At 42.6% G+C, this 12058-nt stretch overlaps 1 pseudogene; it reads right to left on the bottom strand.

Annotated features, from left to right (window-relative positions):
• LOC139457473 (nephrin-like) overlaps positions 1 to 5200 on the bottom strand; it is a 36050-nt pseudogene extending 30850 nt beyond the window's left edge.
• Between the last annotated feature and the right edge of the window lie 6858 nt (positions 5201 to 12058).

Here is a 12058-nt window from a genome sequence, read left to right as displayed (position 1 = left end):
TGTAACAGAGACAGCCATTAGATGTAACAGAGAGTCCTAGTAGATGTAACAGAGACACACATTAGATGTAACAAAGGCACTCAGTAGATGTAACAGAGACTCCCAATAGATGTAACATAGTCTCCCAGTAGATGTAACAGAGACACATATCAGATGCAACAGACACTCCTAGTAAATGTAACAAAGACTCCCGGTAGATGTAACAGAGACTCCTAATGGATGTAACAGAGACTCCCAATAGATGTAACAAAGTCTCCCAGTAGATGTAACAGAGACACCCAATAGATGTAACAGCGACTCTCAGTAGATGGAACAGAGACTCCCAATAGATGTAACAGAGACAGCCAGTAGATGTAACAGAGACACCCAGAAGATGTAACAGTGACACACATTAGATGTAACACGAACACACAGTAGATGTAACAGAGACAGACAGTAGATGTAACAGAGTCACCCAGTAGTTGTAACAGAGACTCCCAGTATGTGTAATAGAGTCACCCAGTAGATGTAACAAAGGCACTCAGTAGATGTAACAGAGACTTCCAGTAGATGTAACAGAGACACACAGTAGATGTAACAGAGACTCCTAGTAGATGTAACAGAGACACACATTAGATGTAACAAAGGCACTCAGTAGATATAACAGAGACTCCCAGTAGATGTAACAGAGACAGCCATTAGATGTAACAGAGACAGACAGTAGATGTAACAGAGACACCCAATAGATGTAACAGAGACTCCCAGTAGATGTAACAAAGACTCCCAGTAAATGTAACAGAGACACACAGTAGATGTAACAAAGACACACAGTAGATGTAACAGATACACCTAATAGATGTAACAGAGACTCCCAGTAGCTGTAACAGAGGTGAGGTGAGGTGAGGTGAAATTGGGTTTAACGTCGCGTCCAAGATTATTGCACTTATATAGCGACGTGTCACGTACGTGTTTGTGTTTGTGTGGCTGTTTGTACTAGTCCGGACTGATGCCGATTTATAGTGCTAGCTCACTGAGTATCACTGAGATACCATGCCGCAGTTTAACATGAATACCCCACTCAGACACAGTATACTGACTGCGAGCCGACCAGTCCTTGTTTTAGCCCCTTAATGCCGAGCGCCAGACAGGGTAACAACAAGTACCATCTTTTAACGTCTTTTGGTATGACGCGGCCGGGGATCGAACCCCGGACCTTCCGCTCTCCGGGCGGACGCTCTACCACGAGACCACGGAGGCGGTCAGATGTAACAGAGACACACAGTAGATGTAACAGAGACTCCCAGTAGATGTAACAGAGACTCCCAGAAGATGCAACAGAGAGTCCTGTCGGCGTCAGTTGCGCCTTGTTGAGACATTCCGATGGCCCACTCGCTCTCTATGCTTGATAAACAGGGCATACTTTTGTGTGCTTTTTGTAACTGTGTTCGTAACGAGTCGCTTAAGCCGTTTTATACAGACAGAGTGCACGTGCATTCCGTGTTTCATCAACCTCATTTCTGGCAGTTAAGAATAATAATCGCTTTTATCCACCGAATACGCTTGGTTTGGCAATAGGGATATGTTCAAGTAATATGTTCATATCATGAAACATTTTTATTTTATAAAAAAACAACATATAAAACATTTTCGAGCGTCAAGTTTCTGTTTGAAATTAGTTTAGAAGAATTAGACTCAATATGGTAGCAAGCATAAATATCCAAACAATCACAGTCTCCATAATTATTACGTTATAAGCAAAATATTGATTTTGGAAAGGAAAATTGACCTCCATTTGGACAAAAAGGCGGCCATTTTGAATTTGCAGTGGCTAAACGTATTTTTTTTTCTCACATGCACTAAGGCGACCGACCATGCACATTTTGGTGCTTGTACCATCATTTGAATAATCGTGCTGTTCCTGGCAATGGAGGGGGAGATAACTCTGTACAGCTCATCGTTGAGCATTGAACCACACAGCCATCCGTGAACCCACATTTAAACTACAGAAAATTACGGTTATAAGGAACATGCTTTTAACGAACTGACGGATAAAACGAACTGATTTTTTTGTCCCGACTATTTGCCATAGTTATGCTGTATATATGCTTATAACGAACTACGGTTATAACAAACTAAAGTTAGAGGACCCTTTGAGTTCGTTATAACCGTAGTTTACTGTACAGCAAACTACCGTTATAACGAACAAGCTTATAACGAATTGACGGATATCGCGAACTAACGTTTTTGGTCCCGACTATTTGCTGTAGTTACACTGTATACATGCTTACGACGAATTACGGTTATAACGAACTAAAAATAGTTGTCCCTTTGAGTTCGTTCTACTGTATGTCGAAGGTTTATGTGAAAACATAATAATTGCGAATTCGATCACACAAAGCAACAGTTACTGAAAACAGATTTTTCAGATAACGCAAGTGTAGTATTTCCATTTTGTCCGGGCTGATATAAAAAGCGACATAGTAAAGTGAACGTTATTAGTATGTCGCTTTTTATACCAGCCCCGACAAAATGGAAATACTACACTTGCGTTATCTGTAAAATCTGTTGTCAGTAACTGTTGCTCTGTGTGATCGAAATCGCAATTATTATGTTATAATCTAACAGTATTTTCATCGTCATTTGAAACCAAAATGTTATTTGAACTTTTGCAAGCGTAAACTTCTCCAAGCGGTTTAGTGTAGAATTCCATTTATTGGGCTTCCACTTATCCCGCTTCCACTTATCCCGCTTCCACTTATCCCGCTTCCACTTATCGGGGCTTCCACTTATCAGGCTTCCACTTATCGGGGCTTCCACTTATCCAGGCTTCCACTTATCCCGCTTCCACTTATCGGGGCTTCCACTTATCCAGGCTTCCACTTATCCCGCTTCCACTTATCGGGGCTTCCAGTTATCAGGCTTCCACTTATCCCGCTTCCACTTATCCCGCTTCCACTTATCCCGCTTCCACTTATCGGGGCTTCCACTTATCCTGCTTCCACTTATCCCGCTTCCACTTATCGGGGCTTCCACTTATCCCGCTTCCACTTATCCCGCTTCCACTTATCGGGGCTTCCACTTATTAGGCTTCCACTTATCCCGCTTCCACTTATCCCGCTTCCACTTATCGGGGCTTCCAGTTATCAGGCTTCCACTTATCGCGCTTCAACTTATCGGGGCTTCCACTTATCCAGGCTTCCACTTATCGGGGCTTCCACTTATCAGGCTTCCACTTATCCCGCTTCCACTTATCCAGGCTTCCACTTATCCCGCTTCCACTTATCCCGCTTCCACTTATCCCGCTTCCACTTATCCCACTTCCACTTATCGGGGCTTCCACTTATCAGGCTTCCACTAATCGGGCTTCCACTTATCAGGCTTCCACTAATCGGGCTTCCACTTATCGGGCTTCCACTTATCGGGCTTCCACTTATCGGGCTTCCACTTATCGGGCTTCCACTTATTGGGGCTTCCACTTATCCCGCTTCCACTTATCCCGCTTCCACTTATCACGCTTCCACTTTTGTTGAAGCCTCGGTGGTCGAGTGGGTTAGGTCGCTGAATTTGTGTAAAGGGTTATCCCAAATATGACATCGGTTACATTTGACCCCATTCTATTGTGTATTCATCCTTTTTAAGCGATAGAAAGTTTTGAATTGGCATTTCCATCTCATCACAGCGTGTACTAACCATGTGTCCACTGGACGTAATAGGCCCCCAGTAATCTAGATTCGTCATCGGATGCTCATGATGTCAATCACTGGTTTCTTTGGGTTATATTCGTGGTTTTATTTTTTTAATCTATTTATTGCTATTACTATATATACATATAAATAAATGTTAACACATGTTTCGATTTGTACGCGTATTTGATTTCCAGACAATAAGAAACTGGTAACTCAGTAATGCTTCAAAGCAATATCGATTGCTTGGTAAATGCACAAGGGCAATAAATCCTTTGATACGAGATACACAATACCAAAACAGAACAAGTTCCCTGTTAGCTGACACAACACGTGATAAATTATAAGGAAAGTCTTCTTTGTTAAAGAAACACAATAGAGAGGGCGTCATTACTAGAAGCGACCTTATGATGACATTGTGTTTGTGTTATCAAATGCGACGGAGTAGAGAGGGGATACGCCGAATGTTTGCTGAATATATTAACAGACAAAGGGCATAGAATTTCGGTGCACTTGGAAACATATTGAACCAGTTAGGTATTTAGATAAATGGAATGTTAAATACAAGTATTGAAATGGTTTGCTCTATAACACGTATTTGAAACTGCATATAAACAAAATGACAAACTTTGTGTTAATATCGCACGCAAGAAAATGGGAGTTGTTATGGTCACTGGCGCGTCAGATCTAAAAATGGCATCCAACTCCCTATCATTATACCTGTTGTAAAGTAGTACTTAAGCCTTGAGTCCTGTAACGTTGGACCCGGGAATGTTTGTGGGATGTTTGGGGTGGATATGTGCTTTGTGTGTGTGCGTGCGTGCGTGCCCGCGTGAGTGTGTGCGTGCGTGCATGCGTGCGTGCGTGCATGCGTGCGTGATGTGTATGTGTGTGTGGTGTATGTGGCGGAACAGCAGGCCTGTGTGGGTAATTTTCCCGTTTGGGAATTGTCCATGCGGGGAAATGTCCATGTGGGGAAGTGTCGCGTTAGGGATCTGTCCATGTGGGGAAATGTCAATGTTGGGAAATGTCCTACAATGGAGGGTGTGAGAAGCCACAATCATCGGTTTCTGGCGTTTCTCTGCCCAGCGAATCGCGGCGCCTTAAACGACCGGGCCACCCGTGTCCCCGTGCGTGGGCAGACTAACAAATTGTGCTCTATACAATGTAACACAACTCTAGTTAAAGGTGACAAAAAATGCTATCCTTATTCTACTGTTACAAATACCCAGGCCCAACGTGTTACTGTAACGTGTGGTCAGCAATCATTCGTTTAACCGACGGAGCATCAGAAGTAACAGGTAAAACAATGCAATGACAAGGAAATCAATGGATCATTATGATACGGATTGAGACTGTTGCTGTGTTGTAAACGATGATAGTGTAGGCATCCACGATTGCTGCATTATACGTCAATGAGCAACACAATTAGATTGATTAAGATAACAAAAAACAAAAAACAAAAAAACATTTACCTGATGAAGCCGTCAGTAATCCAAGCAGGCACAACGACAGGACCTCGTCGGTTGGAGCCATCTTGTCGTTTACAGGGCGCAGTACAAGCAGGAAGTAAGACACAAAGCCTATCACATGATATTGAATACTGTAAGGGACATTCTCGCGATCTCGACCATTCGAAACGAGATTTATATGCCCAAAGTGGGAAAATGCGATATCGCGAGATTTTGCCACAATCTCGCGTTCTCGTGCTTTTGGTACAGAGTACTTATTGTCAAAAGTCGACAACGCGAGAATGCGACATTTGGACATGATTTTAAATTTGAAGGTTCTGTTTTTCCGTTATGCATTATTGACCCAGCCATCTAAGGTGCCGCCATATGTAATGCAGAGTTGCGTCCCTTTTGCGTACCCGAATCCTATGATCCGTGTTCAAATCCCGAATTCTCTCTGAATAAAATTATTGTTTATGATCATCATACTTCTGCTTGTTTATTTCTTTATTTCTTTGTTGTTTTGTTTGTTTGTTTGTCTATCGCCGTACTCAGCAATATTCCAGCTATATGACGGCGGTCTGTAAATAATCGAGTCTGGACAGGACCATCCAGTGACTGACATCATGAGCTTCCACGCAGTTGGGATACAATGACATGCATCTACCAAATCAGCGAGCCTGACCACCCGATCCCATTAGTCGCCTCTTACGGCAAGCATAGTCGCCTTTTACGACAAGCATGGGTTGCTGAAGACCTATTCTACTTCGGATCTTCATGGGTTTTTCTCTGCTTGTGGTTTTCATTAAAGTGTTGAGCATCTTTTACTTACCTTGACTCTGGCCACGCCATGCTGCCCAAAGCAGCGTTTAGCCTAACTCGCCATCAAGGTGTGGAATTTATTATATACTTCAGTGTAAAAGCTTTCGGAAGTTGAGAAAAGTGATATTTTTATTTTAGTGAACATAACACGTTGACGGAACTGTTGTCATACAAGAGTTACCTCCCGGCAAATTGTCTCCCTTTATTGTAAGTGCCTGGGCCGTACACAAACTCTTGACTTCTTCTTTACGTTAGTTCCACATTGACCGGGGCGGTCGGGTAGCCTAGTGGTTAAAGCGTTCGCTCGTCACGCCGAGGACCCGGGTTCGATTCCCGACATGGGTACAATGTGTGAAACCCGTTTCTGATGTCCCCAGCCGTGATATTGCTGGAATATGGTAAAAGCGGCTTTTCTCGTGGTAAGGTGATTTTTTGCGGACTTAGTTCTGTTGTATTCAAACAATGAATTCGCTTCTAAGTCCCTGTCCTTTTTTACATTTTACTTTTCGACCATTTCCAAACCATGATTATCATTGCCTCTTTGTATTCCTCAAATACACGAGAAGAATGATTCCTCGATTGTAATCACTGTATTCTTAAATTGTTTGATAGGCATTGCTTAGAAGTTGACGGATGACAAGGTAGACACAATTTTATGGATAGCGACTTCTTTAATTCTGTAAAAAGCGACGTTTCGGTATAGATCCTTATACCGTTGTCAAGCAAGACTGGGTGAGGGACTTAGCACATAATATATATAGTAGGTGGAGGATTAACAGTAGAGGATCGGTAGGCATTACTTAGAAGCTGACGGATGACAAGGTAGACACAATGTTATGGATAACAACTTCTTTAATACTGTAAAAAGCGAGGTTTCGGTATAGATCCTATACTGTATTGTTCTTTGAAATTTTTGACAAAGGATTCTGATCAAAAAGCTGTGATCATCCTGAAGCTCCTGCCTCTCAATTCAACTCCAGTCATGCACACAAAGATTCATTTCCGATTTGCATGCATGCTTTGTATCAATGACGTTGAGACAACAGACACCTGACTTGCATCAATGACAAAATTCGATGTAAAGCCATGCTCCCCTTACCACAAAGTACTAGCAGAACAATAACGTGGTAAGTGTGGTAGTTCCTCAAACAGCCACAATGCGCCAAGATGCATTGCGAATGTGGTCATTACTGTGGCGTTTTCGGTATTTCACTGTTATTGGGAACGATGGGGTTTTGTCACAGCGTATCGAAACTTAACCCCCAAATCCTTCGTATTCACACAAGGGGCGGTCGGGTAGCCTAGTTGTTAAAGCGTTCGATCGTCGCGCCGAAGACGCGGGTTTGATTCCCGACATGGGTGCAATGTGTGAAGCCCATTTCTGGTGTCCCCAGCCTTGATATTGCCGGAATATTGCTAAAAGCGGCCTAAAACCATACTCACTCACTCATTCATATTCACACAAGCAAGAAGCATGGTGAAATATGGCCTAATGCTATTACAAATTTAATCTCCATTAATATTTTCCTCTGCCCAAGTATCAGATAGAATGTTATGTTTACATTCCCTGTCAGAAATGACAAATAATGTCCGTGTTTCATTGATAGAGAACGCAAGGAAGTACAGGCGTGTCAATAACTATGGCGTTAACTATAAGGATGTGTGAACAATTCTACGCAAATAGTGTCACAGCTTCTCGATGTTAACCCCAAACACCATGATTATATTTGAAAGCTTATTGACCCTTCCTATTGGGTAGTCCAAGATTCAATAACTGAATATTCGAATCCAGTTCTCTTGCTTGTGGTATTCACAATAGTGATGGCGACTGTGCTTGTCGTAGGAGGCGACTAACGGGATCGGGTGGTCAGGCTCGCTGACTTGGTTTGATGCATGTCATCGTATCCCAATTGCGTGGATCGATGCTCATGATGTCAATCACTGAATTGTCACGTCAAGACTCGATTATTTTCAGACTGCTGTCATATAGCTGGAATAAGTGCTGAGTGCGACTTTGCGTTGGTTGATGGTGGTTTTTAGCCCGTGTTTTAAACAGTTGCAAATAATAATGCTATGATAAATTTGCTTGTCAATGACAAGTTTGTTTTAAAGTATAGCTTTGTATTCATAACACAACTGTTATTATTTCAACTAGTTCTCGTTGCTATATGGCTGAAATAATGCCGACGCAACGTTAAGTTTAACTCACTCATTCACTCTTGACTGCCATCGCCTGTTATTTTTCAGTTCACAAAAAATAATCGTGTCTATCCTATGTCGTTATCTCAAAAGACCTTTCGTCACCTATTAAGTTGTAAACCAGCATTTTTCTAAAAAATATTCAGCATGTTATTTTATTAAAGCATTTCAGGATCAATCTTTACACATCTGTTTATGTACATAGAGTTGCGGCCCTTGGACACGCCAGAAACCTATGATTGTGGGTTCGAATCCCGGTTCGCCCCGATTATGGTTCCAGGTTTTTCACCACCATACCCGTGCTCGTGGGTTTACTGAAGAGGAAAACAACCTGAATCACCACCGGCTTTCCTCCCACATTAATCTGACGTGCCGTGACACTGGAATACTGTTAACAGCAGCGTTAAACCAAACTCGTCATGTCTTGAATTAATTCGTGAAGTTTATTGCTTGGGTGTCCCACCTCTTTGGCATGAGATTCCGAGTATAACTTCTAAAGTTGGTTTGAAATCACTATACGGGATCAGTAGTGGAGATAGTCTTTATGAACATGTCCTCCAAGCTATGGGCGGACACAACAAGGGCCTTCAATGTCTACAGGAACATGTTCTACCAGCTATAGACAGAAACAGGAAGGGCCTTCAATGTCTATATGAACAAAAACAAGGGCCTTCAATGTCTATAAAAACACGTCCTACAAGCTATGGACAGACACAACAAGGGCCTCCGATGTCTATACAAACATGTCCTACAACCTATGGACAGACACGACAAGGTCCTTCAGTGTTTATATGAACATGTCCTACAAGCTATGGCCAGACACAACAAGGGTCTTCAATGTCTATACAAACATGTCCTACCAGCTATGGCCAGACACAACGAGGGTCTTCAATGTCTATACAAACATGTCCTACTAGCTATGGACAGACACGACAAGGTCCTTCAGTGTTTATATGAACATGTCCTACAAGCTATGGACGGACACAACAAGGGCCTGCAATGTCTATATGGACATTTCCTACAAGCTATGGACAGACACAACAAGGGCCTTCAATGTCTTTATGGACATGTCCTACAAGCTATTGACAGACACAACAAGGGCCTTCAATGTCTATGTGAACATGTCCTAAAGGCTATGGACGGACACAACAAGGGCCTTCAATGTCTATATGGACATATCCTACAAGCTATGGACAGACAAAACAAGGGCCTTCAATGCGTATATGAACATGTCCTTCAAGCTATGGGCACAAACAACAAGGGCCTGCAATGTCTATATAAACATATGCTACAAGCTATGGACAGACACAACAAGGGCCTTCAATATCGATATGAACATGTCCTTCAAGGTATGGACGGACACAACAAGGGCCTTCAATGTCTATATGGACATGTCCTACAAGCTATGGACGGACACAACAAGGGCCTTCAATGTCTATATGGACATGTCCTACAAGCTATGGCCAGACAAAACAAGGGCCTTCAATGTCTACATGGACATGTCCTACAAGCTATGGACACACACAACAAGGGCCTTCAATGTGTATATGGAAATATCCTACAAGCTATGGACAGACACAACAAGGGCCTTCAATGTCTATATGGACATGTCCTACAAGCTTTGGACGGACACAACAAGGGGCTTCAATGTTTATATGAGCATTTCCTACAAGCTATGGACAGACACAACAAGGTCCTTTAGTGTCTATATGAACATGTCCTACAAGCTATGGGCACAGACAAACAAGTGTCTTCAATGTCTATATAAACATGTCTAACAAGCTATGGACAGACACAACACGGGCCTTCAATGCGTATATGAACATGTCCTTCAAGCTATGGACACACACAACAAGGGCCTGCAATGTCCATATAAACATATGCTACAAGCTATGGACAAACACTACAGGGCCCTCAATGTCTATATCAACATAGACTACGAGATATTGACAGAAACAAGAAAGGCCTTCAATGTCTATATGAACATGCCCTACAAGCTATGGCCAGACACAACAAGGGCCTTCAATGTCTATGTGAACATGTCCTAAAGGCTATGGACAAACACAACAAGGGCCTTCAATGTCTATATGGACATATCCTACAAGCTATGGACAGACACAACAAGGGCCTTCAATGCGTATATGAACATGTCCTTCAAGCTATGGACACACACAACAAGGGCCTGCAATGTCTATATAAACATATGCTACAAGCTATGGACAGACACAAAAAGGGCCATCAATATATATATGGACATGTCCTACAAGCTATAAACAGACATAATTAAGGTCTTTTATATGAACATGTCCTACAAGGTATGGACGGACTCAACAGTGGCCTTCAATGTCCACATAAAGATGTCCTACAACCTATGGACAAACACTACAGGGGCATTCAATGTCTCTATCAACATAGATTACGAGATATTGACAGAAACAAGAAAGGCCTTCAATGTCTATATGAACATGTCCTACAAGCTATGGCCAGACACAACATGGGCCTTCAGTGTCTATATGAACATGTCCTACAAGCTATGGCCAGACACAACAAAGGCCTTCAATGTCTATATGAACATGTCCTACAAGCTATGGCCAGACACAACAAGGGCCTTCAGTGTCTATATAAACATGTCCTACAAGCTATGGACAGGCACGACAAGGGCCTTCAGTGTCTATATAAACATGTCCTACAAGCTATGGACAGAAACAAGAAAGGCCTCCAATGTCTATATGAACATGTCCTACAAGCTATGGCCAGACACAATAAGGGCCTTCAGTGTCTATATAAACATGTCCTACAAGCTATGGACAGGCACGACAAGGGCCTTCAGTGTCTATATAAACATGTCCTACAAGCTATGGACAGAAACAAGAAGGGCCTCCAATGTCTATATAAACATGTCCTACAACCTATGGACAGACACAACAAGGGTTTTCAATATCTATAGGATCATGTCCTACAAGCTTTGGGCAAACACAACAAGGGCTCGTCCTGTGTACATTTGGAACAAGCTATGGACAGACACAGCTGGGCCTCGCATGTCCATGTGAATATATGGAACATGTTATGGACATACACAGTTAGGTAGCCGCATGTCCATGTAAATGTATGGAACAAGTTATGGACAGACACAGCTAGGGTGCCGCATGACCATGTAAACATATGGAAGAAGTTATGGAGACACAGCCAGGGTACTGCATGTCCATGTAAACATATGGAACAAGTTATGGACAGACACAGCCAGGGTGCCGCATGACCATGTAAACACACGGAACAAGTTATGGACAGACACAGCCAGGGTGCCGGATGTTTATTTGAACATATAGGACAAGATATGGACAGACACAGCTAGGATGCAGTATGTCTATTTGAACATATGGAACAAGTTATGGACAGATACAGCCAGGGTGCCGCATGTCCATGTGAACATATGGAACAAGTTATGGACAGACACAACCAGGGTGTCGCATGTCCATGTGAACATATGGAGCAACTTATGGACAGACACAGCCAGGGTGCCGGATGTTTATTTGAACATATAGGACAAGATATGGACAGACACAGCTAGGATGCAGTATGTCTATTTGAACATATGGAACAAGTTATGGACAGATACAATCAGGGTGCCGCATGTCCATGTAAACATATGGAACAAGTTATGGACAGACATAGCCAGGGTGCCGGATGTTTATGTGAACATATAGAACAAGTTATGGACAGACACAGCGAGGGTGTCGCATGTCCATGTGAACATATGGAACAAGTTATGGACAGACATAGCCAGGGTGCCGGATGTTTATGTGAACATATAGAACAAGATATGGACAGACACAGCTAGGGTGCCGTATGTCCATTTGAACATATGGAAGAAGTTATGGACAGACATAGCCAGGGTGCCGGATGTTTATGTGAACATATAGAACA

This window comes from Haliotis cracherodii, unplaced genomic scaffold (assembly GCF_022045235.1).
Source record: "Haliotis cracherodii isolate W230 unplaced genomic scaffold, xgHalCrac1.p SCAF_12, whole genome shotgun sequence".
Classification (NCBI taxonomy): domain Eukaryota; kingdom Metazoa; phylum Mollusca; class Gastropoda; order Lepetellida; family Haliotidae; genus Haliotis; species Haliotis cracherodii.
Note: the sequence above shows the minus strand (reverse complement) of the source record. Positions and strands in the feature narration are given on the sequence as shown.